Raw genomic sequence first — 24880 nt, forward strand, 5'->3', positions numbered from 1 at the left:
TATTATCAACAAATAGCGATATTTATCGCTAAGTAGGCTTAGCGGCAATGTTTTTATCGCCGCGCATCACCGGATTTTATCGCTGGGATAACGTGCTATTAGCAACGTTTATCTCAAAAGCGATAAAATTCCCGGCGATAGCGGCAAAATCCGTGAATATCGCTGAGAATACAGCGATTTTCACGCATTATCGCTAACAGGGTCTTAGCCATTATATCCAGCTCCCATTGGATATAATGGCTAAGAACTGGTCTGAGCAGGCATTCGTTTTTTGAGATATTCGCGCTTAGCGCAAATATTTCCATCGCTACGCCTGTTTTGGTAATAGGCGATAGCGATGTTAGCGGCTGCTTTCAGTCGCTAACAGGTTGGGTACACCCACTTTGCATGACATTAGCGATAAATATCGCTGGCATGCAATGTGGGCCCCAAAACGCTCGCTATCGCCTACAAGCTGTCGCTAACTGCTGTTAGCGACTGCTTGTTAATAGGGCGATAGAATTATCGCCGCTTAGAGGCACGAACCTGGAATCAGCTGCCACTTCAAAAAATCAGCCCATCCTTGGAATCCTTCAGAAAGGAAATCAAAACCTGGTTGTTTTCTGCATAGCTCTAGCTACAGTTCTCAATAGTCGAGGGTCTGTCACAGCGCCAAGACGCCTTTGGGCAATCGCGTGCTTTATAAGTCGATAAATCAAATCAAATGAAATCAAATCTTGATAATATGCCCCTACACCCACAGAGAGCACATATACAAAACCACATGAAGACAGACAAATCACCAGCAGGCTTGCATAGATGGGCAGGGAAGGACAGAAGGCCTGAAAAACAGCCAGACAGGCAGATGGAAGCAGGCTTTTGTGCATTTAATTTTAAACTCAATAACGGATAAAGTAAAAGTGGGGTTGAAGGAAAAAATGTAAGTGTGAACACCTATGTAGCCTATGGCTTTTTCTTGAGTAAAACTGTCCAACCTTTGGTACAATGGTAAAAAGACAAATTAGCCGAACAACAAGCAAATAAGTTACACAAGATATGATACCTCAGTGCTCAGGGGTGTGTACTAGGCTTCTGTCACTTCAACCTCACTAGAGACTGTATTAAACCTACAGGAACTAGCAACTGGTGGATGTAAATAACGACCATACCCTGAGGCCAGTGATGCTGGTAATCTTTGATGGGTGTGTGTCGTAATCTGTCCATAATTTGTGTGAGTGCAGCTAGTAGCCACAACAGTCTCATTTTTAAATGGGTCAATTAGTGCATTTTCCCTTTCTGCACAAAAACAATGTTTACAGGGCATTTTGTAACTTTTATGTGTGCTGCTTAATGCACATAAACAATCAAGGGCAATTTGCTGTTTCTATGTATGCTGCACAACACAGCACACATGGAAACAGCAAAAACGAGGAGAAATAAAGCATTTCTCCTCGTTTTGCCTGTTGAAGACCAGGTTTTTTCTGGTCTTAATTTTGGTGCTGCCTCCTATTTACACCACCATGGTAAATAGGGGGCAGCGTCAAAAACAATGGCTATTGATGCTAAGTACAGCGTGAAAGGGTGCCTCATTCACAAGGCAGTGTTAAGCCTTGTTAAGTGGCTTAACGCTGCCTTGTAAATAAGGCAAAGCCCCTATCGCCACCGCAACGTCACTAAATGTGACGTTGTGGTGGCGACAGGGGCTTGCATATATGCCCCTAAGTTTGACTTTTCCCTGGAGTATTGCAGTTTCACGCCTCTAAGATAAGCTTAACCCCTTCGAGGCTAATGACGAGCTGGGCTCGTCATGGCGCTTACCTGCCGTGCGCGGATGACAAGGCCAGCTCGTCATAAAACAATGAAAAATAATAAAACCCAGCGCAGGACGGGAAAACGCCTAGCAGCCAAGTGGTTAAGAAAAGTTCCCAAAAGGGGAATTATTCAGCACAATTTCGATTTGAAAAAGAATAAAAAGACAGTGATGATAGAGGCAGTCAGAAAATGTAATTTTACATAGGCTCTTTCCATATGTTAACATTTCAGTTCCTTTCATTTTTCCATTTAGTACCTTCAGGGAAATTTTGCAAGTATATATTGAGGTTGACACTCTCCTTGCAATGGACAGGGTAGAAAAAAACCACACAATTCTCTAAATTTCAAGGTTTTCAGGAGAATGAATGATATTTTCTTATTATGTTGGATAATTAAGATGACCAACAATAAACACTATTAACTCATATTGACTACTGAAAAGATACTCTCTTAAACCGCAATTATTAACATAAAAACATTTCCCAATTACTTTTTAATTAAAACAACAACATTTAGGTACCCTAAACCCTATAGGCCCCATTAATGAGGGCCTGCCATCCCTTTTTTGATGTTCCAGTGGTGCAATGTGCCACTGGCATATTTATAAGGCCACGTAAAGCTACTTTCAGTCCTGTTTCTTGCCGTAGGGCAGCGCATCAGGCCTAGCTGCTACAGTGCCAAAAGGCAAAAGAAAAGGGCAGGAATCCGCTTTATCTATTAGATATGGTACATTTCTTTCCTTTTCCCCTGTGCCGATGCACAATGAAAGGTGCCTGCATTGCAGGGATGATTATTTTTGTGCAGGAAGGAAAACTCCCTGCACAAAAACAATCACAAGAGGCTTTTTCCTCTTTCTATGTGTGCTGCATTCTGCAGAACACATAGAAAGATGGAAAACGAGGAGAAACAAAGATATTTCTCCTCGTTGTGCCTCACTTACGCCTCCCCTGGGAAGACTTACATTTTTTGAGCTCCCTCAGACTTATGATTTCTAGTAAATCTGGGGCAATGCCAAAAAGCCATGGATGTTGCTGGGAACACCCCCAGCAACACTCCTGGAACACCCCTTTCACTTAGTTTTCTGTGAGAAAGGGGCACTTATTTATAAGGCCATGAACAGCTACGTAACGGGGCTTTACGTAGCCATATAAATATGGCGGTGGCACATTGCGCCACAGGAACGTGAAAAAAGTGACGCTCCAGCGGCGGAAAAGTGCTGGTAGGGCCTAATAAAATAGGCCCTATGTAATGATTCTAAAAACCTCTTTCTAGGAAGAGCTGGGCGAATATTAAGAAGATGGGACAGAGTCTTCAATTTTAGCTTGCACAGGTGACAAAGGCCAGAAGTCAACATAAAAATACTATAACCGGACCTAAATTAAACAATGAGAAGTAACAAAAATTGCAGGCAAATATATTTCCTTTTAGTTGATCATAACATTGAATGTGACATATAGGCTAGAAGAAAATAAGGGTTGTAACTGTATTCAAGGTAAATAGAGCGTTTCCTTTTATTGAATCTTTCAAACCCACCTGCCATAAAAGCAATGTGGTTCGTATTTTGAAAACTGATTTGAAAACACTGACGCCAATGTAGTTTACCAAATTTTAAGCTTGGATAAAGATGTAAATAAAAATATAACCCAAGGATTGGGGTGAGCAACCTGTCAATTTATATGGGATAAAAAAAATAGCTATTAACCCCCTGGCTGCGGCCGGAATACTGCGCCTATGCGGCACATTCCGATCACGGGCGTGGTCATGACGGCTCCCGGCCGTCATCAGCACACGCCCACCGTAACTCATGATGGCCGGGGGCCGTCATCAGCGCCGAAGGGGTTAAAGAGACCTCAGAGAAAAATGGAGACACAAATACACATTCAGAAAGACCCACATCATATGTAAATGTTGCCTTTCCAACCTAACCTCCTGTCTAATATTAGACAGTGCACCAAAATTGAGAGAGATTGAATAGAATACGGAAGGCAGAGAATTTTTCAAGATCCAGACAAGGAGAGATCTTTCCAGGGTAAGCTGTATGACCATAAATCAGTGCAGACATAAATTTGGCGGACATAATTGCTAACAGTGATTTACTGATATGGAAAAATAATCTCAGATTTTATGCCCTCAGCAGGTAAATCAGAGTGTTAAGCTTGCTGTTTTGTATGTCTAATATTTCATGAATTCATAAATATTCCAGTTCTCAAACCGTACACCTAAATCTAAATACATGTATTGTGTGCTTTTTTCTATGACACAATTTATTTATTTATTTGGAGTTTTATATAGCACAAACAAGGCCCGTTGGTGTATCAGAACACAAATATCAGGTAAGTTATACATACAATGAAGGTTGAGTATACAAGATGCAGCAGGTGGAAGTAAGTAAAAATCCTTTGCTTTACGAGTAGGGGCCTTAGTTAAATTCCAGAAAATCTGGGAGAGGAAAGAATTGTAACGGGATACGTTAGGCAGATTGTTATTTAAATATTAATGTCGTACTGGGAACAAGAGCAATAGCAGGTATATATGCATGAAAACAAACTAAAGAATGTATCCTTTGCGAGAATGAAAGTATCAATTGGAAGGGACGCATTTTTATTTTCAACTTTAACCTAACTTTTAAAAGTAGGAATGCCGAGAAATAGCATCAACTAATATTAAATCAATTATAAAGCATGTATGGTGATTTTGTTCATTCATTGCCTAGTCTCATTCTTTATAGTAAATATCTTGATTATGTAATTATGTACTTATCTACCTTATCGGAAGCATGAATTGTAAAATATTTATTCTTATTTTCATTTAGATTTCGATAACTTTATTTCGGTCACATCAGACCATAAAATCATACAAACAACAATCAAGTTAATAAGGGCCCGATGTAGGTAAATCTACATTTACCACTTCATAAATACCGAATCATACCGAATCTGTATTTATGAAGTGGTAAATTAGAGGGGGGGAGATGTAGGTATTTCAGATTCGGTATTTACCGATTCAGTAAATACCGATTCGGTATCCCCCATTGCTTCCTATGGGCCTTGAAGCCCATAGGAATCAATGGGCATTACCGAATCGGTAACCGATTCGGTAATTACCGATTGTGCAAGGGTGCAGGGGGTGTCACTTTGACACCCTCCAGCACCCCAAAAAAAGGCATGTGAGCCATGTGGCACACAGACATGCCCTAAGGGCATGTCTGTCTGTCACATGGCATAGGTGTGCATGCACACATGTGCATGCACACCTGGATTCGGTATTTTAACACCCAATTGGATTGGGTGTTAAAATACCGAATCTGAAGGGCCTGTGGGACTGAAAGTAGTCCCACCTACATCCCAAATTTAAAAAATCGGTAAAATTACCGATTCGGTATTTTTGCAATTCGGTAATTTTACCGAATTGGTAAAATACCGAATCGGACAAAAAAAGGTCCCCTACATCTCAGTAGGCCAAATACCGGTCGGAAACGGCCGAAATCGGCCGTTTCCGACCGGTATTTGGTACCTACATTGGGCCCTTTATAACATAAACAGTATAAAACAGTCTTATATACAATCATTTACCAAGTTAAAACAACTTTTCAGCCATCCCATTATAAAAACAAAATCCAAATTCATTAAAAGTTATCGATGTTAATCGCTAAATATATCAGTGCCATCATAAATTCCTTTTAACAGGAGGCAAGTATACCGTTCCACAGCTGGTTATTTTAAAAAACTCCTATGCTTGTGCCACATCCCGTCCAAAAAGCGCGAGATAGCAAAAACAATAGGGGGATGGGTGTCAGCTTATATTTACACGCTGGACATTCATTATTCTTTTCATTGTCCCATTTGCTGGTAAACGGCCTAAGAGGAAGAGTCCCCAATGTAAATTGCATATTATGGGCTTGATTAGGTTCGCGGTTTTCCCGCATCCTCCGGGCTGGCGGAAGCCACCGCCGGCCCGGAGGATGCGGGAAAACCGCTGCAGAGGCACAGAAGACCCACCGCCAAATTAGGATGGCGGTGGGTCTCAAAATCCGTCCGCTGCTTTTCCGCCGCTGTCGCCTTCCGACCGCAGTGGAAAAGCTCTAACATGGCTGGCGGTGTCTGTCAGCCATATTAGGATATCCGCCGTGGAAAAGCATACGGCGATTGCCTTTGGGGACCCGTTGCGGGCCCCCCTGGTGACGGGGGTGGGGGGTGCACATGGGGGGTACCTATGGTACCCTCCTGCATTTGCGTGGACAAAATGGCGGGCACCGCGCGGTGCCTGCTGCTTTGTGCACGCAAATGCCGTGCATGCTTTTTTAACAATGCGGCGGGTGCAGCTTGAAGCTGCGGCGGGTGCAGCTTGAAGCTGCACCCGCCGCAATGTTAAAGATTGAGGATGTGACCGCCACCCTGGCGGTCACATCCTAATCTGCACGGAGGGACCTCCGCAGCCCCTGCGGACGGTGCCTCCTACTCTATGGTGGTGGACGGACTCAGGTCCGTCCACCATCATAATCGGCCCCATAGTTTCCTAGCCGCAGGCGGGTAAATCAGATCTGGAAAATCTTCTATTTTTTATTCCGCTTTCACTTGGAGGAACTCTATTGTCAAACGACCAACAGTGGAACTTGCTTGGAGGGTTAACAAATTGTGGTGCCTATAATGTCGCACCAGATCTGCCCGAGTTATTGATGGGCATGCTGTATCTGCTTCCCAGAGCTCCGACCTTCCTATTCGCTAGCTAAGTGCCCTAATGTGACTTACCCATCGGATTTTCTTGCTGCTCAAAATTGGCAAGACCTCCCTAAAATCATCTCTGTAAGGGGAGAGCTCTGGGACTACCCATAACCTTCTCCAATATACCAGTGGCCTTAGAGCAACTTCCTCCTCAATGGGTAATAACCCTAGATCCATGCGGAGGGGTACAAGAGGTGTACTACACGGAAGTCTAACCGCATTCGTCATGAATGCGTGCTCTACCATCATGAGGTTGGCGGGGCTATGGTGCCCCTACAGTTCAGCCCCATATAGTGTAGCCACCCTGGCCTGTACTTTATACATTTACAAAATAGGGGCAGCTGGCTTGAACTTGGATAATCTGTACATTTTCATTATCCACCCACTGTTGGAGTTAACTTTAGGGATGCCCTAGATAATTGGGTATCCTACTCCAGCTGTTCCGATAAAGTGATGCCCAAATACTCAAAGGTCTTCACTCTCTCCAGGGGAGTACCATTTAATGCTGGATTCGGGCGAGTAGACCTAGGAGGGTTAAAGATCATAAATTTAGTTTTAGATAAATTGATCTCCAGGCCTCTCGATACACAGAAATCAGCAAAGCCATCCAGAGTGCGCTGGATGCCCGTTGATGTTTTGTACAACAACAAAGTGTCGTCCGCGAACATCAACGCAGGCACCCTCTCCGAGACTAACCTTGGAGCATCGCTATCCTTCACTCCAAGTAAGTGGTCTATAAGCCCATTAATGTAAAGGCAGAATGAAGTGGGTGCCAAGACGCACCCCTGGCGAACCCCTTGTTTCACCGGGAAGCGTGCTGACAGTTCTCCGTGCTTCCCACACCTAACTTGTGCATAAATCTCCCTGTGCAACCTCACCAGCACATCCAGAAAGTATGGTGGGATTCCAAAATCATACAGTACCTTCCACAACTTTTCCCTAGGGACTAGAACAAAAGCAGACTTCAGGTCACAAAGATGAGGTAGAGGCTGCCACCCTCTACAAGCACTGTCTTCCAATATAGGACCTGAAGTCTGAATATCTGATCAATAGTTGATATACACGTCCTAAAACCAGCCTGAAAGGGACTTAGGATCTCTTTCTCCTCGATCCATCCCTGAACTCTATCTAGAATAACCCTTCTCATACGTTTTTGAGTAGTATCTATTAGGCTAATAGGCCTATAGTTGGACGGTAAGAGAGGGCATCCTTTTTTGTGTATCGGGACTATCTCGGCCCTGCACCAAGTATCCGGCGGATCCATGCCCTTTAAAATAGTTTTAAACCGGGCACACAAATACGGGCCCCAAATTTTTGGTTCTATCCGAAAAAGATCCCCGGGTAACTTATCTAAACCTGGCGCTTTATTAGGTTGTAGTTTATCAATGGCGGATTCTACTTCACGTAGAGTAATCTCCCAGACCTCTTTCAATCTATACTCATGGAAGGGGTTCGGGATCGAAGAAAAAATACCGTCATTGCCCGAATCAGCGTACAATGCCCCAAAGTGTGCTTCCAAGACTGCTAGGGGCTATGTTGGGTTCTACAGAGGGTCTCCCCTCCCCGTCCTCAGAGGTAACTATTGCCCAGAAAGTTTTCATGTCTTTTTCACAAAGGGCAATCCTAAGATCTTCCCACTTGTCTGCTTCCCAATTTTTCCTTTCTACATGGATAATCTGCTTATACTTAGTCCTGCACAGGTTGATTCTTAGCCTATCCTTAGCCTTTACTGCATTTACCAGTTCTGATTTGGCTTTGCGACAGTTTGCGTTGTACCAGGTGTGGACTGGGACAATTTTCACCCTTTGTCTTCTTGTTGGATAAAACACATCAAGCAATTTAGATGTCAGCTGTTTATGGATTTTTAGGGGCCTGTCCGCTATGCCCGTTTGTGTTGTAGGTAGTTCCTATATTCCCAATAGGCCCTGTGCATTGGAATAATATATACTATAGTTTAGACGTAGGACTGAGGTCGACTAGGTCTCTATCGATAATATTAAACTTAATTGTGAGTGCCAGCTAGCTCAGAGGTCACTAGAAATTTTCTCGAATTCACAAGAAGGGATTAGTTTTGTACAACTGCATAAACATGACAACTTTGTTTCCCAAGAACAAGAAATCCATCTCTAGAGTCGAAGAAACAATGGATAACTATTTTACTCAGTCAATCGTGCATGCTTCGTTTCACCAGCGGTGCTGAAAAAATAGAGAGACGGGCATTTTCAATAAAAAGTATTTATTGAACAGTCTTCTTTCTCAAGCATAAGAAATGTACTGCTACAATCGTAATACTGGTTATAAAGTACAAGGTATATAATATGATAAGCATTATAAAGTAGTACTGTAAAAGTATGATATGGTTTCTAAGCCATAAAAAACCTAAAATATATACAGTGATAAAATAATGACTAAAAGTACTCAACTGGTGCTTCTAAAATACGCCTACCCCATTGTACCTAACCTAAGTCTAGTACAAGGGAAGAAGTAAGTGAGGTGTAGCTTAAGTTTAGTATTCTTTGCCAAGAATCTATTCCAAGAATTCTCTAAGGGTCTAATCAGCTCCGTACCTTGGTTTTAGAATGAAGGAGGTCTTGTATCTTTTTCTCTGGACTCGATTTCCCAGCAACCAGCAAGGGTAGCCTGGGAACACTAGAGCTGGATTTCTCGACAGGAGAAAAGACAGCGTCTCTCAGTGCGTCAGCTGGAAGGTCGGCTTCCTTCGGCACTTCCTGCTGCAGGGCGCGTCGGGCAAGTAGATAGTCGATCTGCTCCAAATCACTGTGTGTTTGTCTGGGCAAATGTAGGCATATTTATACCTTGAAGGTGCTGAGTTTGACGTATGATTGGACATAATAATGTCATCAAAGACTCAGTTCTTTGAAAACTCCATGATTTCCTAGATAAATTGGTATTCAGGCAAGGGGAAGTCCCTAGCTGCTGAAGGCGGGTTTTTCTAAGAAATCGTTGTTGATTCTCGGAACTTAGTGGAAGTAGCCATGCCGTATTTGGGCTGCACAGGCTCAGTCTAAATATGGTAATAATTTCTATGCCTATATAAGGATCGGGTGATTTATACCTATATATGGGCATGAATCGGGAAAATTACACTAGGGTCATAGATTCATACATAACACCCACTCCACGATCTTAAGTTCAATAAGATTAAATGTATAAGCACTGAACATATCTAAGGCAAGTGTTTACAATCCCACCCAAAATACAAATTGCATTTTGAAAAACGGTTGTTCACATGAAATGAGTATAAATTGCATGAAAAGCAGGTCTCAATAGATATGAAGCATATTATGGGAGCATGCATTCTAACCTTTATCAAATATCAAATTACATTCATGAAATGTCTCTTAAGGTACAGAAAAAAGGTCGAGACCTTCCTATAGCAAAATATTTAAACTGTTTTGTTTTTAGGACAAGGCCAAATATTGTCATTAGGAAGTTTTCCAAATAAATCTGGTTCTCTAAGAATAGTTCTACTTTAAGCAGATTACTCTGTGCCAAAAGTTTTATTTTGGAAAAAGTTCAAATTGTTAGACAGTTTGTTTTGAAAAAATGAAGGCTGAATTTCAGAGTTCAGGGAACGCTGTGTGAATGAATCAAAAGTTATTCTCGGTGTCAGGAGAAAACATCAGATCGTCTAGGTTGGCAAAGAAACCGTCTACCATAGTAGGCGAAAGTGGAACCACTTCAGTTAGCAGGTCAAATGTGCATAGATGAGGATCATCACCGTCAGCGTTTGATGTATTAGCAATGGCCACAGTAGGTGGTACCTGTGTGCCTGTAGTGTCTCGTATCTCACCCTCAGTTAGACTTGCCGGTGAGACCTCAATGAATGCCGTCATCAGAATAGGCAGCCGTTGGGGGCAACACGATGCATGAGTCGTTACCGGACCTAGCAAAGCGTCAACATCCGATGGCAGGACTGATGGAAGTGTAAGAAAAATGTCCAACACGCATTCCTCTTCACAAAGCAGGCATCTCAGAACAGGTAAGATGCAATCTTGCCAGATTGGTCTGAACGAAAGGAAACAAGTTGTGTTCAGATCCCTTAAACGAGCCAAGCCAAGAATCTGTGTAATTCTCTCACAATACCTCATGGCAAGGAGGGCTTGTTCCATGGTAGTCTCGGTATCGCTGGTGACTGGATTTGCCATATCGGAGCAGAAGGAATAAACAATAGAATTCCTGCTATGAGTCCCAAGATGAGAGGCAGGCCGCCGAACACAGAGTGCACGAAAATTGGAAAAATGCAGAGGACTGCTTCAAACGTTGTTAACAGTCCCGAAAAAAACGTCTTAAATACATGTGCGATGCCACTGGTATCAGACATGTTTAAGATTTGACTTAACATTTCTGCGAAATGTACTGGGCAGTTTGTTGATAATAATGCATGTATCTCTGCAGAAGTCCTTGCAACTTGTAGATCATATGTTTCTCTAGACGAGGTCAGTGGCACAGTTTTTTGCAAAAGAATGACTTTCATTCTGCTTAAAGTATCAATTCGTATAGAAGAGATATTCAGTGAAGGCCATAATGCCATCTCCCTGTCTGTCTTGCTTTTTGAATACAATACTTGCATAAAACAAGTGACCCTGGATGACACACTAACTAGATACGCTTTTCCTGGCAACATTTTAGAAAAGGGGGTGGTGATGAACAGAGTGTCTGAGTTAAACAGACCACTCTTACCCAGTCCAAAGATCAGGGCTTGATCCATCACCGTTATTTATCTCACTGCCCCATCCCAGCTCAGAACCTGGCTATATGCAAATCAGTCTGTCCCTGGCCCAGTGCATCATGGGAACAGGGCAGACTAAACTACCAAGCCAATTCTTCACCAGAAAGGAGACAAGCTACTGGGGACCGGTTTCTGGCATTTCAGCCTTCTTCGGCCCGGCTTGCTTGAATCCTGATGGAGCAGTGAGAAAGGGACTCATGTCTGAGTATACCCTGCCACACCTATAGTGGCCAAAAACAATTTAGAAAAGGGGGTGGTGATGAACAGAGTGTCTGAGTTAAACAGACCACTCTTACCCAGTCCAAAGATCAGGGCTTGATCCATCACCGTTATTTATCTCACTGCCCCATCCCAGCTCAGAACCTGGCTATATGCAAATCAGTCTGTCCCTGGCCCAGTGCATCATGGGAACAGGGCAGACTAAACTACCAAGCCAATTCTTCACCAGAAAGGAGACAAGCTACCGGGGACCGGTTTCTGGCATTTCAGCCTTCTTCGGCCCGGCTTGCTTGAATCCTGATGGAGCAGTGAGAAAGGGACTCATGTCTGAGTATACCCTGCCACACCTATAGTGGCCAAAAACAATTTAGAAAAGGGGGTGGTGATGAACAGAGTGTCTGAGTTAAACAGACCACTCTTACCCAGTCCAAAGATCAGGGCTTGATCCATCACCGTTATTTATCTCACTGCCCCATCCCAGCTCAGAACCTGGCTATATGCAAATCAGTCTGTCCCTGGCCCAGTGCATCATGGGAACAGGGCAGACTAAACTACCAAGCCAATTCTTCACCAGAAAGGAGACAAGCTACCGGGGACCGGTTTCTGGCATTTCAGCCTTCTTCGGCCCGGCTTGCTTGAATCCTGATGGAGCAGTGAGAAAGGGACTCATGTCTGAGTATACCCTGCCACACCTATAGTGGCCAAAAACAATTTAGAAAAGGGGGTGGTGATGAACAGAGTGTCTGAGTTAAACAGACCACTCTTACCCAGTCCAAAGATCAGCCACAACAGCTGTGGTCATTGAGCATAACGTAGCTGCCATTGGATAGCTGCCTGAAAATTGGTTCTATCACTGTGGAGGGTGTACTGTGCAGGTGGCAAGAGAGGTTATCTGCAGAACCTTTGCAGGCTCCGTGTAAATTAATACCCTGGCACAAAAGTGTACCACTTAGTGAAGTCTTACAATTTTTTCCAATAGGGAGTACCTCTTTTCCCCCATTCCAACATTTGTGTGTGTAAGGTAAAGTCCAGGTTGACTTAATGTATTCTTTACCCAACTTTCATACAGGCTTGCTGGTATGTCCTGTAGACAATACTGAAATTGGAAAATCATCACTGGTATTGTGATGGTGCCATGTATTATCCATTAAACGACAGGCTTATCAGAAACTGTCAATGGTAATCTTTCCAGTTTTTCAATGCTCAGCACCGTATAGTCTGCTCCTCTTTGTGCCACAGAGATTTGTTTATCTAAATACAGCAAACAATGACTTTGTGTTGATTAGACGCCATGGCACGTATCCTGAACAAAGATTTTGTATCGTCCAGCCTAGCTGCATTATAGAACGTAATTGAGACTGGCCATGTTGTAACATTAGCAAGTCCTGCTCTATTATGTCAATTGCAGAGGATACATTGCTGTCCAAAGAATATATTCTGGAGGACAGAGTCGTTAACCCATTGTCCACTACAGAGAGAGCTTTCTCTAAATTAATACAATCATTTCTCGTATTCTTTCTGCAGTTTCCATTTGCGTTATTTTCCAAGCTTCGTTGTTCGCAGCGTATATACCGGTGTATATGAAACATTTTTTATGTAGTTTGCGAGGCCCCATTAAGAAATCTCGCAAATCATTGCCTTCTTTAGGTAAAGATAAGTGTTGTTTGATTTCTGGGGGTGCAGATTTCTGTAGCCGCTCAAGGCATAGCTTTCCTACACTGTAAGTAGTTACTATCCCTGGATGTTGTCTCAGGGAGTATCTTGGATCTGGCCTATTCACTGTGAACCCTTGTGTTTTGTTCAGGAATCCATCTTGACAGTTATTCGTGTCTGTGGGCCAGATTAACCATTTTTTCCAATCAGGAATAGTTCTATTTTGAATTAAAATATGCTTTACGTCTACCTCCTCATCCGCAGTATTATTACTTTCAGGTGCGGGCTTTGGTATGGACAGTTTGTATAAATCTTTTATCTTAGCCAGGCCAAGACAAGAAGTTTGTTGAACAGTGTCATTTAAAAACATTATTTGTTCTGGTATAATGCAGGCTCTGAACAGGGCTTCTAAACCTTGCACCTGCCAGTCTTTTGTGCCCCAGACAGTTTTTGTCTCAATGTTGTCTTTCCAAAAGAAAAAACTTAATGTAGACAGCTGAGCATAAAAGTTTGCAGAATAAACTTGTATTGGTCAACATTGTTTTCATTCCTGTCTTATTCATATTTTTGAAATAAAACGTGTTTGGATTTGTAACATTAAACCCTAAGAAGTACGGAAACTTTTCATAAAATGTTTTTGAGCTACCCTTTGGTGTCGTTGGACAATGTTCCCATTGATTATAAGAAAAAACATTCCTAGAGCTTGCAGATTTATGCAAATAATGGCAACCATAATGATTAAAACAATACATTTGTTCATAATCTGATTAACCTTCTAGGTATTCATTTTCTGTAAATATTGCTGACATTTCTAAGTCTGTCATCATGTTATTAACAGTTTCAAAGTCCCAATCATCACTAAATGTGCTGGGTGATACAAAGTCACTCAAAGAAACCTTAAACTGGTATGGAATCTTCAGCAGCTCCACCGAGCCATAGATGTCATAATCAGTTATATCCCATGCTATACCACCAGGAACGGCTGTGATATTTACTGATGACAGGTCTCTTCTTTCACGATGTAAATGTAAATGTATTTGAGCTTGTAAAGTGCACTGCTACCCGTAGGTTTCCTGGCGCTGTATAACGCTGGGGAACCCATCCTGGCTTTCCCTGTGAAATGGTCCCTGCTGGGCACCCCCAGGGTGAAGCCAGGCATCCCCGGCATTGATGGGGCTGTTTGTGGAGATTAAGCAAGCTATTGCCCAGAGTTGCTGAGTGGGACCCATGGTTAAAGTGGCCCGAGGCGAGATTTATCGAGCCCGCTGACATTTGGCCCAACACCCTGCCACGTCGGGAATTGAACCCTGGTCCCGGGCCGACCTCTGCTTCTGGGTCTGCCGCCTCTAACCAGTGAGCCACACTACTCCACGATGAGATGATTTGTGAGGTTTCAGGAGCAAGTTGATTTTTTTACTTGCTGTGTCCATTGTACTGTATTTTCCATCTATCATCCTTCCCAAACTTAACACCAGTATGAGCCAGAGCAGGAGGGAAAGCACACCTAACACAATCCGAAATTCAACCCATGGTGAGACCAGAAATGTTTTTTCCAGTTGATGAAAGAGTTCTGTTATTTTTTCTTTGAAAGTTTTATTTGCTGGCGTATTTTCAGGTTCACTGGGATCCTCAGAAAATGTATCAAAGTTGATGAAATAGCTAGAGGCAGTTCTGTCAATTGTTGGAATTGCATCCGGATTGTTATTAATCTTTGGAGCTGCTTCTTCCTTTGTCATATTGGTATAGTCAGATGCTACATCATTGTAGACAGGAGTTTCTTGACGAACTGTTATTTGGGTATCCAGAGGCACAAGTTCCTTGGATTTATTGCATAGTCCTTCTTTTCTTACTGCAGGTTTATCAAAGGTGATAAGTCTTTCAGTCTGAACCTCTTGGATTGTAGCAAGATTTGGTCGTCTGCTACATCTTGGGAGTCCACTGGGCCTACTACTTATTATGAGTCACATGATGTGGTTTGACCAGGTCGATGGACACAACTCTGTTCTCCCTTTTACCAGCAAGGGGCGGTAGTAATACTGATCTCGTTCCGTGGATAGCTAAGACAGGTACTGTTTTTCTGTAAGAAGGCCCAAATTCCTTCTTTACCGTGATCTTTTCCCTGACTTGATCCCCAATCTTTGGAATCCAGACAGGTTTTGCTGGGACAAGTGGTTTCTCTTCAGTGGTCGTTGGCTTCTGTATCGTGTTACTCAGACTTCTTCTTGTTTCATTTAAGTCCTGTAAAACAGCCAAACGATCTTTGACATCAAAGGGTTTTTGTTCCACCACTGAAGTTTGACAATCGAGGTATTTGATTATCATTCTAGTACCAAACAGTAATTCATATGGAGTGATTCCCCCCAAAGAATTTCTTGGCAAATTGTTAAGACTACGTTGGACACTTTTTAGATGTTTGACCCACCCTTCACCCAAACCTAATACCTTAGCTGTTATGGATTGCTTTATGTCACAGTTTTTTATTTCCACTACCGCATTACCCTCAGGATGGAAGGGACTAGAATACCGCAATGCAACACCCAAGCTAGCCATGGCCTCTTTGTAAGCTCGAGAGCTAACCGCAAGACCCTGGTCACAATGTAGCGTGCCAATTGCGAATGTGCCAATAAAGACTCGAAAATCCTTTATAACAGTTCTGGCGTCAGCCGAGCACTGGGACCACATCCAAATAAATCTTGTCCTAGTATTTGTGGGACCACGTACGTCTATGGCGACGTCTGTGTGTAGAAAGCTTGATGCTGTCTAACAATGGTGTCTGGACTGGGCTGGCTATACTGTAGTCAGGTACCTGGTGGTTTTCGAAGCTATGATCTTTGTAACAGGTGTCACAGTTTATTCCGAATTTGTAAACTTTGACGGTCATTCCCGGCCACCGGTACATCTCTTCTAATTCTATTAGAGATTCTAAGATCCCTCGATGTCTCAGACCCTCTCCCATATGTGCTTCATGAACTAAAGCACCTCTCTTGTTCCTGTTTGGAATTACTCTGTCTCCCACTCCCGGGATTCGAGCAAAAGGAACGGAGTTTGCATCAATTATCTATGTATTACTGAGTGGATAGTTCACAGGTAGCGCTGCATAGCTACCTTCCATTGAGGCTTTGACTGCTAGCATTGTTTCACCATCTATTACTTTTTTTGAGCGAGAGATTGTAGCTACGGAAGCCGTTTGCACAGCTGCCGTTGCGGCTTCATCAGCCAATGAATTCCCTGCAACGTGAATGCCATCACGTTGATGACTCAGTGTATGAATCACGTGAGTCTTTTGTAGTTCTTTCTCTAATAGAACTACTTGTTCCCAAAGTTTTTTATGCTTGATTGTGCGACCTTTTGTATTTTTGAAACCATTTTGAACCCAGTTCTGCAGATATTCGTTATAATTTCTGATGCAGTTATTCGAATCGCACACTATGAGTGTGGGGAATTCGCGATCAGTATTTTCAAGCGCCATCTTGAAAGTCTGTAGTTCAGCTCGCTGAGCTGTTCAGTCTCCGAGTGATTGAGTTTTAGTGACCATCGGTCTAAATTTACCTTCATGCCTGCGACCGTTAACAATCGCGCACGCAGCACTATAGGCTTGTTTACCCCCAATTGCGGGCTGTGCTGATCCGTCTGTATAGATTATACATCTGTAATGTTCTAGAGGCAGAATTTCAGTCGGCAGGGGACATTCGTGTTCATATTGTAGGAATTCTTGTGTCTTCAAGTAGGGGTCAAAGACGTTTTCAACGTCTGTTGCAGCAAGACAGTTAACCCATTGAATCCATCTCGGATGTAAAGCTTTAGCATTGGGAATGCTTTCTTTCGTCACTACCTCTAAGGCAGGTACGGTTGTAACGATCATTATACGTTTTCCCTGCGCGAGAGCTCTCTCTTTTGCGACTGCAGTTTGAACCGCTGTCAGAGTTTTTTCTGTTGAAGTGAATTTTATTTCAGCTTGTGTGTACAAGTGTGATTTGTATTCTATTGGCACCTTTTCACCTTCATTAAAGGTCAGGTACGTGAATCCGCATCGCCCTTGGATGATTCGGATCACAAAATTGCACATATTGTCACGTGTTTCTAACTGTGTTTTTGCTAACATGTCTGTTTGCACTGAACGCAAGATTTCTGTATGGTTTTCAGTCTATTTGTTGGTTTGAAATCAGGTTTGATTAGTTCGTAGAGAGGTTTAACCCTTTCTGCGTAATTCAGAACATAAGTTCTTCCGAAATTCAGGAAACCTAGAATTGATTGTAAGTTTTTTCAGCGTTTTCGGAGGTTAGAGCAGCGCACATTTCTCTAGAAAGTTAACTGCCAGGCTTTTGCCTTCACTTGAAAATTCGTATCCTAAGAATAGGCGTTGAGGTGGACAATTTATGATTTCTTAAAATTTTATTTGTACCCTTCAGACGTGAACCCAAGTATTATGATGTACACTCTTTTCAAGTGCACGTCCAAATCATCGTCTATAAGATAGATGTCATCGACATAAGATAATTCCTCATCATCATACATTTGTAGTAACTCTGTTACCCTGGCTGAAAAGAACCCTGGACTATTGCTGAATCCCTAGGGGAGACGGCAAAAATGTTGCGGTTTCCCCATTATTGAGAAAGCGGTCAAGTACCTGCTTTCTGTTACAATGTTTTGACAGAAAAACCCATTTGAAATGTCTAATGTGGTTTTATATTTTTTACGCACTATGTTATTCATCAGTGCTGCACTGTGTGCATTTTGTACTGAAAATGTTTTGCAACAAGAGTTTAAATGTCTGTAATCCAAAACTAGACGATATGAATTGTCTGGTTTGGAGACAAGAAACAAAGGATTGTTCATTGACGAGGTGCATGTTTCAATGACCCCTTGGTATTCAAGTTGATTTAAAATCCCTTTGACTTGTTTTTTAGCTTCTTGCTTAACTGGATGCTGCCTTTGTGCAGTAGACTGATTTTTTTACTGGATTTTATGGTGAGGAGAGTCCTCATCCCATCCTACGTGACTTTTGTATAATGCTGGAGAGTGGGCTACTGGCCATTTTCTGGCATATGTATATTTTTTATGAATTGGAATGTGATTTGAGAAGGCTGGCATAATTATCTCTTCGCCATGTGGGCACTCCCTGACAATTTAAGGTGGCCAGTCTTAAATAATGTCATAACCCTTAGAAAGCTTCTCCCAAAAGAGTGCCTTTATTTTTCTAGGTATGTCCCCCTCCATCCGGAGTGTTACTTCATATAACTTGTGAGGTACACTAACCCTGGTGTTGGCAGTTTCAACTTGAAACGCATTCATTCAAGTCCACTGTCTCCAGATGATCCTTCAGGATCTTGCGAGCTATGGTTACTTCTGCTGCGCTGTCTAGCATTGTCTGGGCCCACTCCCGTTCTTGAGTTGTGCCCTCAAGATCCTCGGCATGTCTGATCTTTACGCTTGTTACCTTCTTCTTGGTGAATTGAGGTTTCTTATTTTTTGGAACGTGCTGTTCGTCTTTGGACTTCACATGTTCTTCTTTTTGTATTGATCGCCCTCTCCTCTTGGATTTCTGCGAGGAAGTCTGAAAGGTAGGAGAGGAATGTGTATCAGTATCTTGATATCTGTTAGGTTTTCTCAAATTATCCCTATTTCTGAGGTTATACCTCTTTTCAGCGGGCTCTCGTTGGGGAGATCTTCCACTGGACCGAGAATGCTTCTCTTTCGGAAGTGTCTGTTTAGTATTTTTCCACATCTTTTTAGGGGTAGTGAGATTATTTAAAAAAAAAAATCTTTTCAGGATTTTCTGTTAGTTGGGGTTTTAATTGTTTCCCACCCAAACTATCCCTTCCTAGTTCTTCATAAGATTTTTCAACAATTCTAGCAAGCTCATATGGTTGGTCCGTTATATCTGTTTCTTTTAACTTTTGGCGGATTACCACTGATGCTGCTTCACCTCTGATGTTGGCTAATAGTATAGCCGAGACCTGTTTGAAATCTTTTATTAGTTTCATACCAAGATTTAAGGCCGGTTCTGGTCCGTTTTCATTTTGAATCTGTCTCAGAACGTCTGGTATTACCGCCATGGACGGTACACCATGAGTTTTTGTGTAGATTGAAGCAAAGACTGTACCCCGAGTGTCACAGTCCTCCACATGTGGTGCTATCCCCATTGGTAAACAGATTGTCAGAATTCTGTGTTTCCATAAGGTGTACTATCAGGAAATACTGCCTCTATTTGATTAATTTTCTGAGCTAACCAGAATGGAATTTTTTCCCTTTTTTTGGGCAATTTACCGATGACTGATTGTATCGCCTGTGGTATGATTTTGTTTGTGTTCCCCTGGTGAGGGGTGTGCTGTGGAATCCTTACAGTAGGTTGGACTGTTAAGGTCTGCATGACATATTGAACTAATTGTCTATGTATTTTTATTAACTGTTTTAGCTGACTAACAGTTTTTGACCGGTCATGTTTTCAATGTCAGGATGTGGTGTATAGCTGGCTAGTACCGGCCATGTTGCTCCTGGTCTACCTAGTGCCCCAAGCCTGGTGATGTGATTTTCATGTTGTAGGGCGCCTTTAAACCAGAGCTGATGCTCTTGGTAAGTTAATGGAATTTCAACGTCCTCGTAAGGAACATATTCTGTTGGAGGTTCCTCTACTTTGTAGTAGTGGAACTCGTGTGTACCTCCATCTCCTGGAGGAAAGTGAATCCATGAATACAACACTTCTGTCTGCCGATATTCATGTGCCTCTATAACAAATATTACTTTACCACCTCTCGATGATACTCCATTATTTATGAGTTTGTAAGTTATAGTTTTTCTTACATTTACCGGGATGATTATAGCATCCGGGTACTTTCTGTCATCTAAAACTGCTTGAGCTGCAGCTGTAGCCAATTCTTCGTCAGAAATCATTATTTTACTGACTCAAGAGTTTGCAGGGCAAGTTTCAAGGAAACAAAGATTAGATGCACAATATTTTGGAACACTGTATCCTTCAACGTTGAACAAACCAATAACTAATACATAGGATTTTTGTCCTACTCAGTTTTGGCGGAAATCATCCTTTCACCCACTCCAGACGTCTATTGGAGGTTTTACGGGAGAAAAGGGTCTCTGTGAAAAGCACGACTGAGTTACTCTAGTATCTAGCGTTAAATTATCGCCTTACCAAACGTTGGGCGCCATGTAGTGTAGTTAATATATTCCCAATATACACTGCGCATTGGAATAATATATACTATTGTTTAGACGTAGGACTGAGGTCGACTAGGTCTCTATCGAATATATTAAACTTAATTGTGATTGCCAGCTAGCTCAGAGGTCGCTAGAAACGTTCTTGAATTCACAAGAAGGGATTAGATTCTGACAAACGCATAAACATGACAACCTTGTTTCCCAAGAATAAGAAATCAATCTCTAGAGTCACGGAAAGAATGGATAACTATTTTACTCAGACAATCGTGCATGCTTCATTTCACCAGAGGTGCTGAAAAAATAGAAAGCCGGGCGTTTTCAATAAAAAGTATTTATTGAACAGTCTTCTTTCTCAAGCATAAGAAATGTACTGCTACAATGGTAATACTGGTTATAAAGTACAAGGTATATAATACGATAAGTATTATAAAGTAGTACTGTAAAAGCATGATATGGTTTCTAAGCCATAAAATACATAAAATACATAAAATACATACAGTGATAAAATAATGACTAAAAGTACTCAACTGGTGCTTCTAAAATACGCCTACCCCAGTGTACCTAACCTAAGTGTAGTACAAGGGAAGAAGTAAGTGAGGTGTAGCTTAAGTTTTGTATTCTTTGCCAAGAATCTATTCCCAGAATTCTCTAAGGGTCTAATCAGCTCCGTACCTTGATTTTAGAATGAAGGAGGTCTTGTATCTGTTTCTCAGACCGATTTCCCAGCAACCCGCAAGGGTAGCCCGGGAACACTGAAGCTGGATTTCTCAGTAGGAGAAAAAACAGCGTCTCTCAGAGCATCAACTGGAGGGTCGGCTTCCTTCGGCACTTCCTGCTGCAGGCCGCGTCGGGTAAGTAGATAGTCGATCTGCTCCAAACCACTGTGTGTTTGTCTGGGCAAATGTAGGCATATTTATACCTTGAAGGTTCCGAGTTTGACGTATGATTGGACATAATACCGTCATCAAAGACTCAGTTCTTTGAAAACTCAATGATTTCATAGATAAATTAGTATTCAGGCAAGGGGAAGTCCCTAGCTGCTGAAGGCGTGTTTTTCTAAGAAATCGTTGTTGATTCTTGGAACTTATTGGAAGTAGTCATGCCGTATTTGGGCTGCACAGGCTCAGTCTAAATATTGTAATGATTTTTATGCCTATATAAGAATCAGGTGATTTATACCTATATATGGGCATGAATCAGGAAATTTTACACCAGGGTCCTAGATTCGTACATAACAGTGTATCCATTACACCAGCCTCACCCATTTCTATTAAGTGCGGTAGGACCTGTTGATAGATGTTTGCCAGGTTAATTGGAGATCCTTGGATGTTGCACCACTTCACTCTCCGCCTGTTATTCGCTAGAGACAATACAGTTTGTACTGGGTTCGGCGCTGGTGCGGGGTTAGACAGACCCAAACTCCCCGTTTTGAGAGTCATTAATAGAGCGTTATGATCACTATCTTGTCTTCGATTTATCTGGAAATCCAAAACCCTATCCCATGTTCTGGTTTCGACCATAATGTAATCCAACAGCGAATTTTGCCCTTCTCTGTTAAATGGGGGCAAGCCTGGTCTATCCGGTTTAGTCCTCCCATTGCATGCCCTTAGCGAAGATGCCAGGGTGAATGAATTTATTTGCAAAACCAGCGGCGTCCAGGCTCTAACAGGTAGAATCTGGGGATCAGGGATATGCCAATGTTGGTCCTCATCAGCAGGGCCATCAAGAGTTGGAATAGTTAGGGGCTCAAACGGACAATTAAAGTTGCCCCCTACTATCAGGACAACTGCTGGGTCAAGAGTCAATAAAAACTGTCTCAAGTGTTCAATCACTCCAGATTCCTGCCCCTTCTGTACTGGCCTAGATTAGACGTTAAGTAAGGCAATTTGCGTTTTTGCGGGCATTGTTAGGAGAACACATTGTACATCCTCAGATTTTGTTGGAATCTGCTCGGCTTTAGCACCTAGGTGGGTACCCACCCAAATACTTAAGCTACCCGAGGGTCTACCCCTACCCTTCATGGTGGCCAATATATTATAGGAGGCAAAGCCTATTCTTTGGTATTCCTCCCGAGCCCACGTCTCCTGAAACAGGCAAACACCACAGTTTTCTATGAAAGAACCCCAGTCTGGACAGGATACTTTATTTTTAATACCAGCCAGATTCCAGCAGAGAATTTTGATACTAGCATTATCCTCCAGCACTCGAGTGTTCTGGTGTACCATAGTGTGTCTGTCATCCTTAGCTGGCAGACCATCCATATGTAATCCTGCCCGATTTTGCATTGTCGCCTCCTCCTCCAAGTCTATGTCTAAGTCTAGAACCCCCCTAGCTACTGAAGGAGGTACAACTCTGCCTATACAATCCTGTGTTGGTAGTGACGCAGTGCCAGAGTCTAAGTCTAGAACCCCCCTACCTACTAAAGGAGGTACAACTCTACCTATACAATCCTGTGTTGGTAGTGATGCAGTGCCAGACAGCACACCAACATCCCTACTACCCCCTATCTCCACTGTACTCATCAATAGCTCCCTTCGTGGAGCTCTCGCACCCCTGGGAACTAATTGGGGAGAAAGACTGTTCATAAGCCACAATTCCCTCGCCATCTTCTAACAATCCCAGCTTATTATTAAGGGGGGATAAAGGACGGCTACTCCTCAGCTGTCAATCTACCTGGTTCAGGACACTGAATCTGTTACTCACAGGGAATGGAATTGATACAGGGATAGTATTGATTTCTTCACCCCAATTTCCATTGCCAGTCTGGACTCCAAGGCCCCAACTATCCCAGTTAGTCCGAAACTGGCCTCTTCTCTTTGGGTTGGAAATGAGATTATCATAAGTGGCAGGGTATAAATAAGTTAGGGGAAGGGACTGTATTTGTGTTATTGGCCGTGCTCAATGCCAAATACATATATGCTCAACAGCATGCCTATTTCTAAAATTGATCACAATACAGTCACCCTCGATATTTTTCTTTCGTTGTCCCACCCAATTTACCCTTCGGGCAAAGAGGATTTCACAGGATGCCTGTTTGGGGAGTGACCTGTTATTATTCAGCCAGTGGATGGATTTATTTTTAAGATCAATATATGACTCATCTTTACCTTGGTTTAATACGGGAACCCCTGCTAGTACCACAACATATGGTGTTGACTCTGGGGGGAGATCTATACACAGTAGTACTATCTTTGGTGTATCTATAGTCACAGCACCCCTTACAGGAGCACGTGGTCCGGCCGTTCTCTCTGAATCACATATCAGACCACCCACCTCAGACAGCATCACTGGGTTCATATTCTCGATTCCTTCACTCCCACCATTTAACACACTTCTGCACGTTGTTATAGCATAATCACTAGTTAGCGGTAGAAGTGAGTTACGAGGTAGATTGGAAGAGGGCAGTTGAGGTGCATTACTAGGAACATAAGAATTGCAGGCTACATTTGTTGGCCTATCTGGCCTCTCTGGATTCCCATTTCCCCCTTCTTCCCACACAGTATCCTTAATATGATTAGATACCACAAGATATTCAAGGTGCGAGAGTCTTTTCTCTATGGAATTGAGTCTATCAAAGAGGGGAAGACATGAGTTGGTAAATAGAGTTTCCATTTTAGACCAGAAGTCTGTCCCTGTCTGGGTTGAATTACCATCACCACAATTTGATGTAGTCATACTCACTTGTGTGAGTGGCTGGCGTGGTTCAGAACTAGTTCCAGTAATTGTCAAGTCTCCAGCCTTTGTACATTTTGGAACTTTAGCTTTTTTATACCTCTGAGGGGCTCCTCCACGCTTTCTCTTAGTTGCTGGCTCTGGTTTGCACTGTTTAGCTGCCACTTTCAAGGTAGAGATGCACACAGACCTTGTTTGTTCTCTCGAAATTGTAGCACTAGCATGCTTTTGGTTTAGTAAGGGAACATGCGGGGCACCTGGTTTAACATCCAAACAGGAAGAGATACTGGGCGACCCCCCCAGCATGAGGGAGTTGCTGGTTGCCATTGTCTGTATTAAGAGAAGAGTCAATGACTGCAATTTGAGGCTGCTTTGGTGAGGTTACATGGACCAGCCTACCCGTAGATGACCGTTTATCAAAGATGGGGTCCTGTGATAACCGCCTTTCAGTCAGTTCGATTTTGTGAGCCAATACATAAGATGCCCTAATTAGAAATTGATCCAGCGAGCCCACTATCGACCCGCCGGATGTAGATTTCCTGCCTTTCCCCCCTCTACAGCTCATTATAATTTTAGGAGGGTACTCAGCAGCTACTCCAATAATATGGTGCAAGTCTACACTGGCTAGCTGCAATTAAGTAAAAAAACAGTCCCGCAGCCCAACATGCATACACTAACCTTTGTATAGACTCCGTATCAAAGATGTAAGAGGAGGGCCCATCCCGCGGTGCGTTGACCGCGTGCCGTCAAGTAGTGCTGTGGGCGGTTTGTCTCCCAGGTGAAAGTGATTGTAGGGCTCCTGGTAGTTGTGTTCCCCTGTCAGGCCGAGCAAATCTCAAGCACCAAAGTTCAGGCAGCGAGCGGCTCCCGCGAAGCGGGGGGCCGCGAGCCATCAAGT

Source organism: Lissotriton vulgaris, chromosome 6, assembly GCF_964263255.1.
Source record: "Lissotriton vulgaris chromosome 6, aLisVul1.2, whole genome shotgun sequence".
NCBI classification, from domain to species: domain Eukaryota; kingdom Metazoa; phylum Chordata; class Amphibia; order Caudata; family Salamandridae; genus Lissotriton; species Lissotriton vulgaris.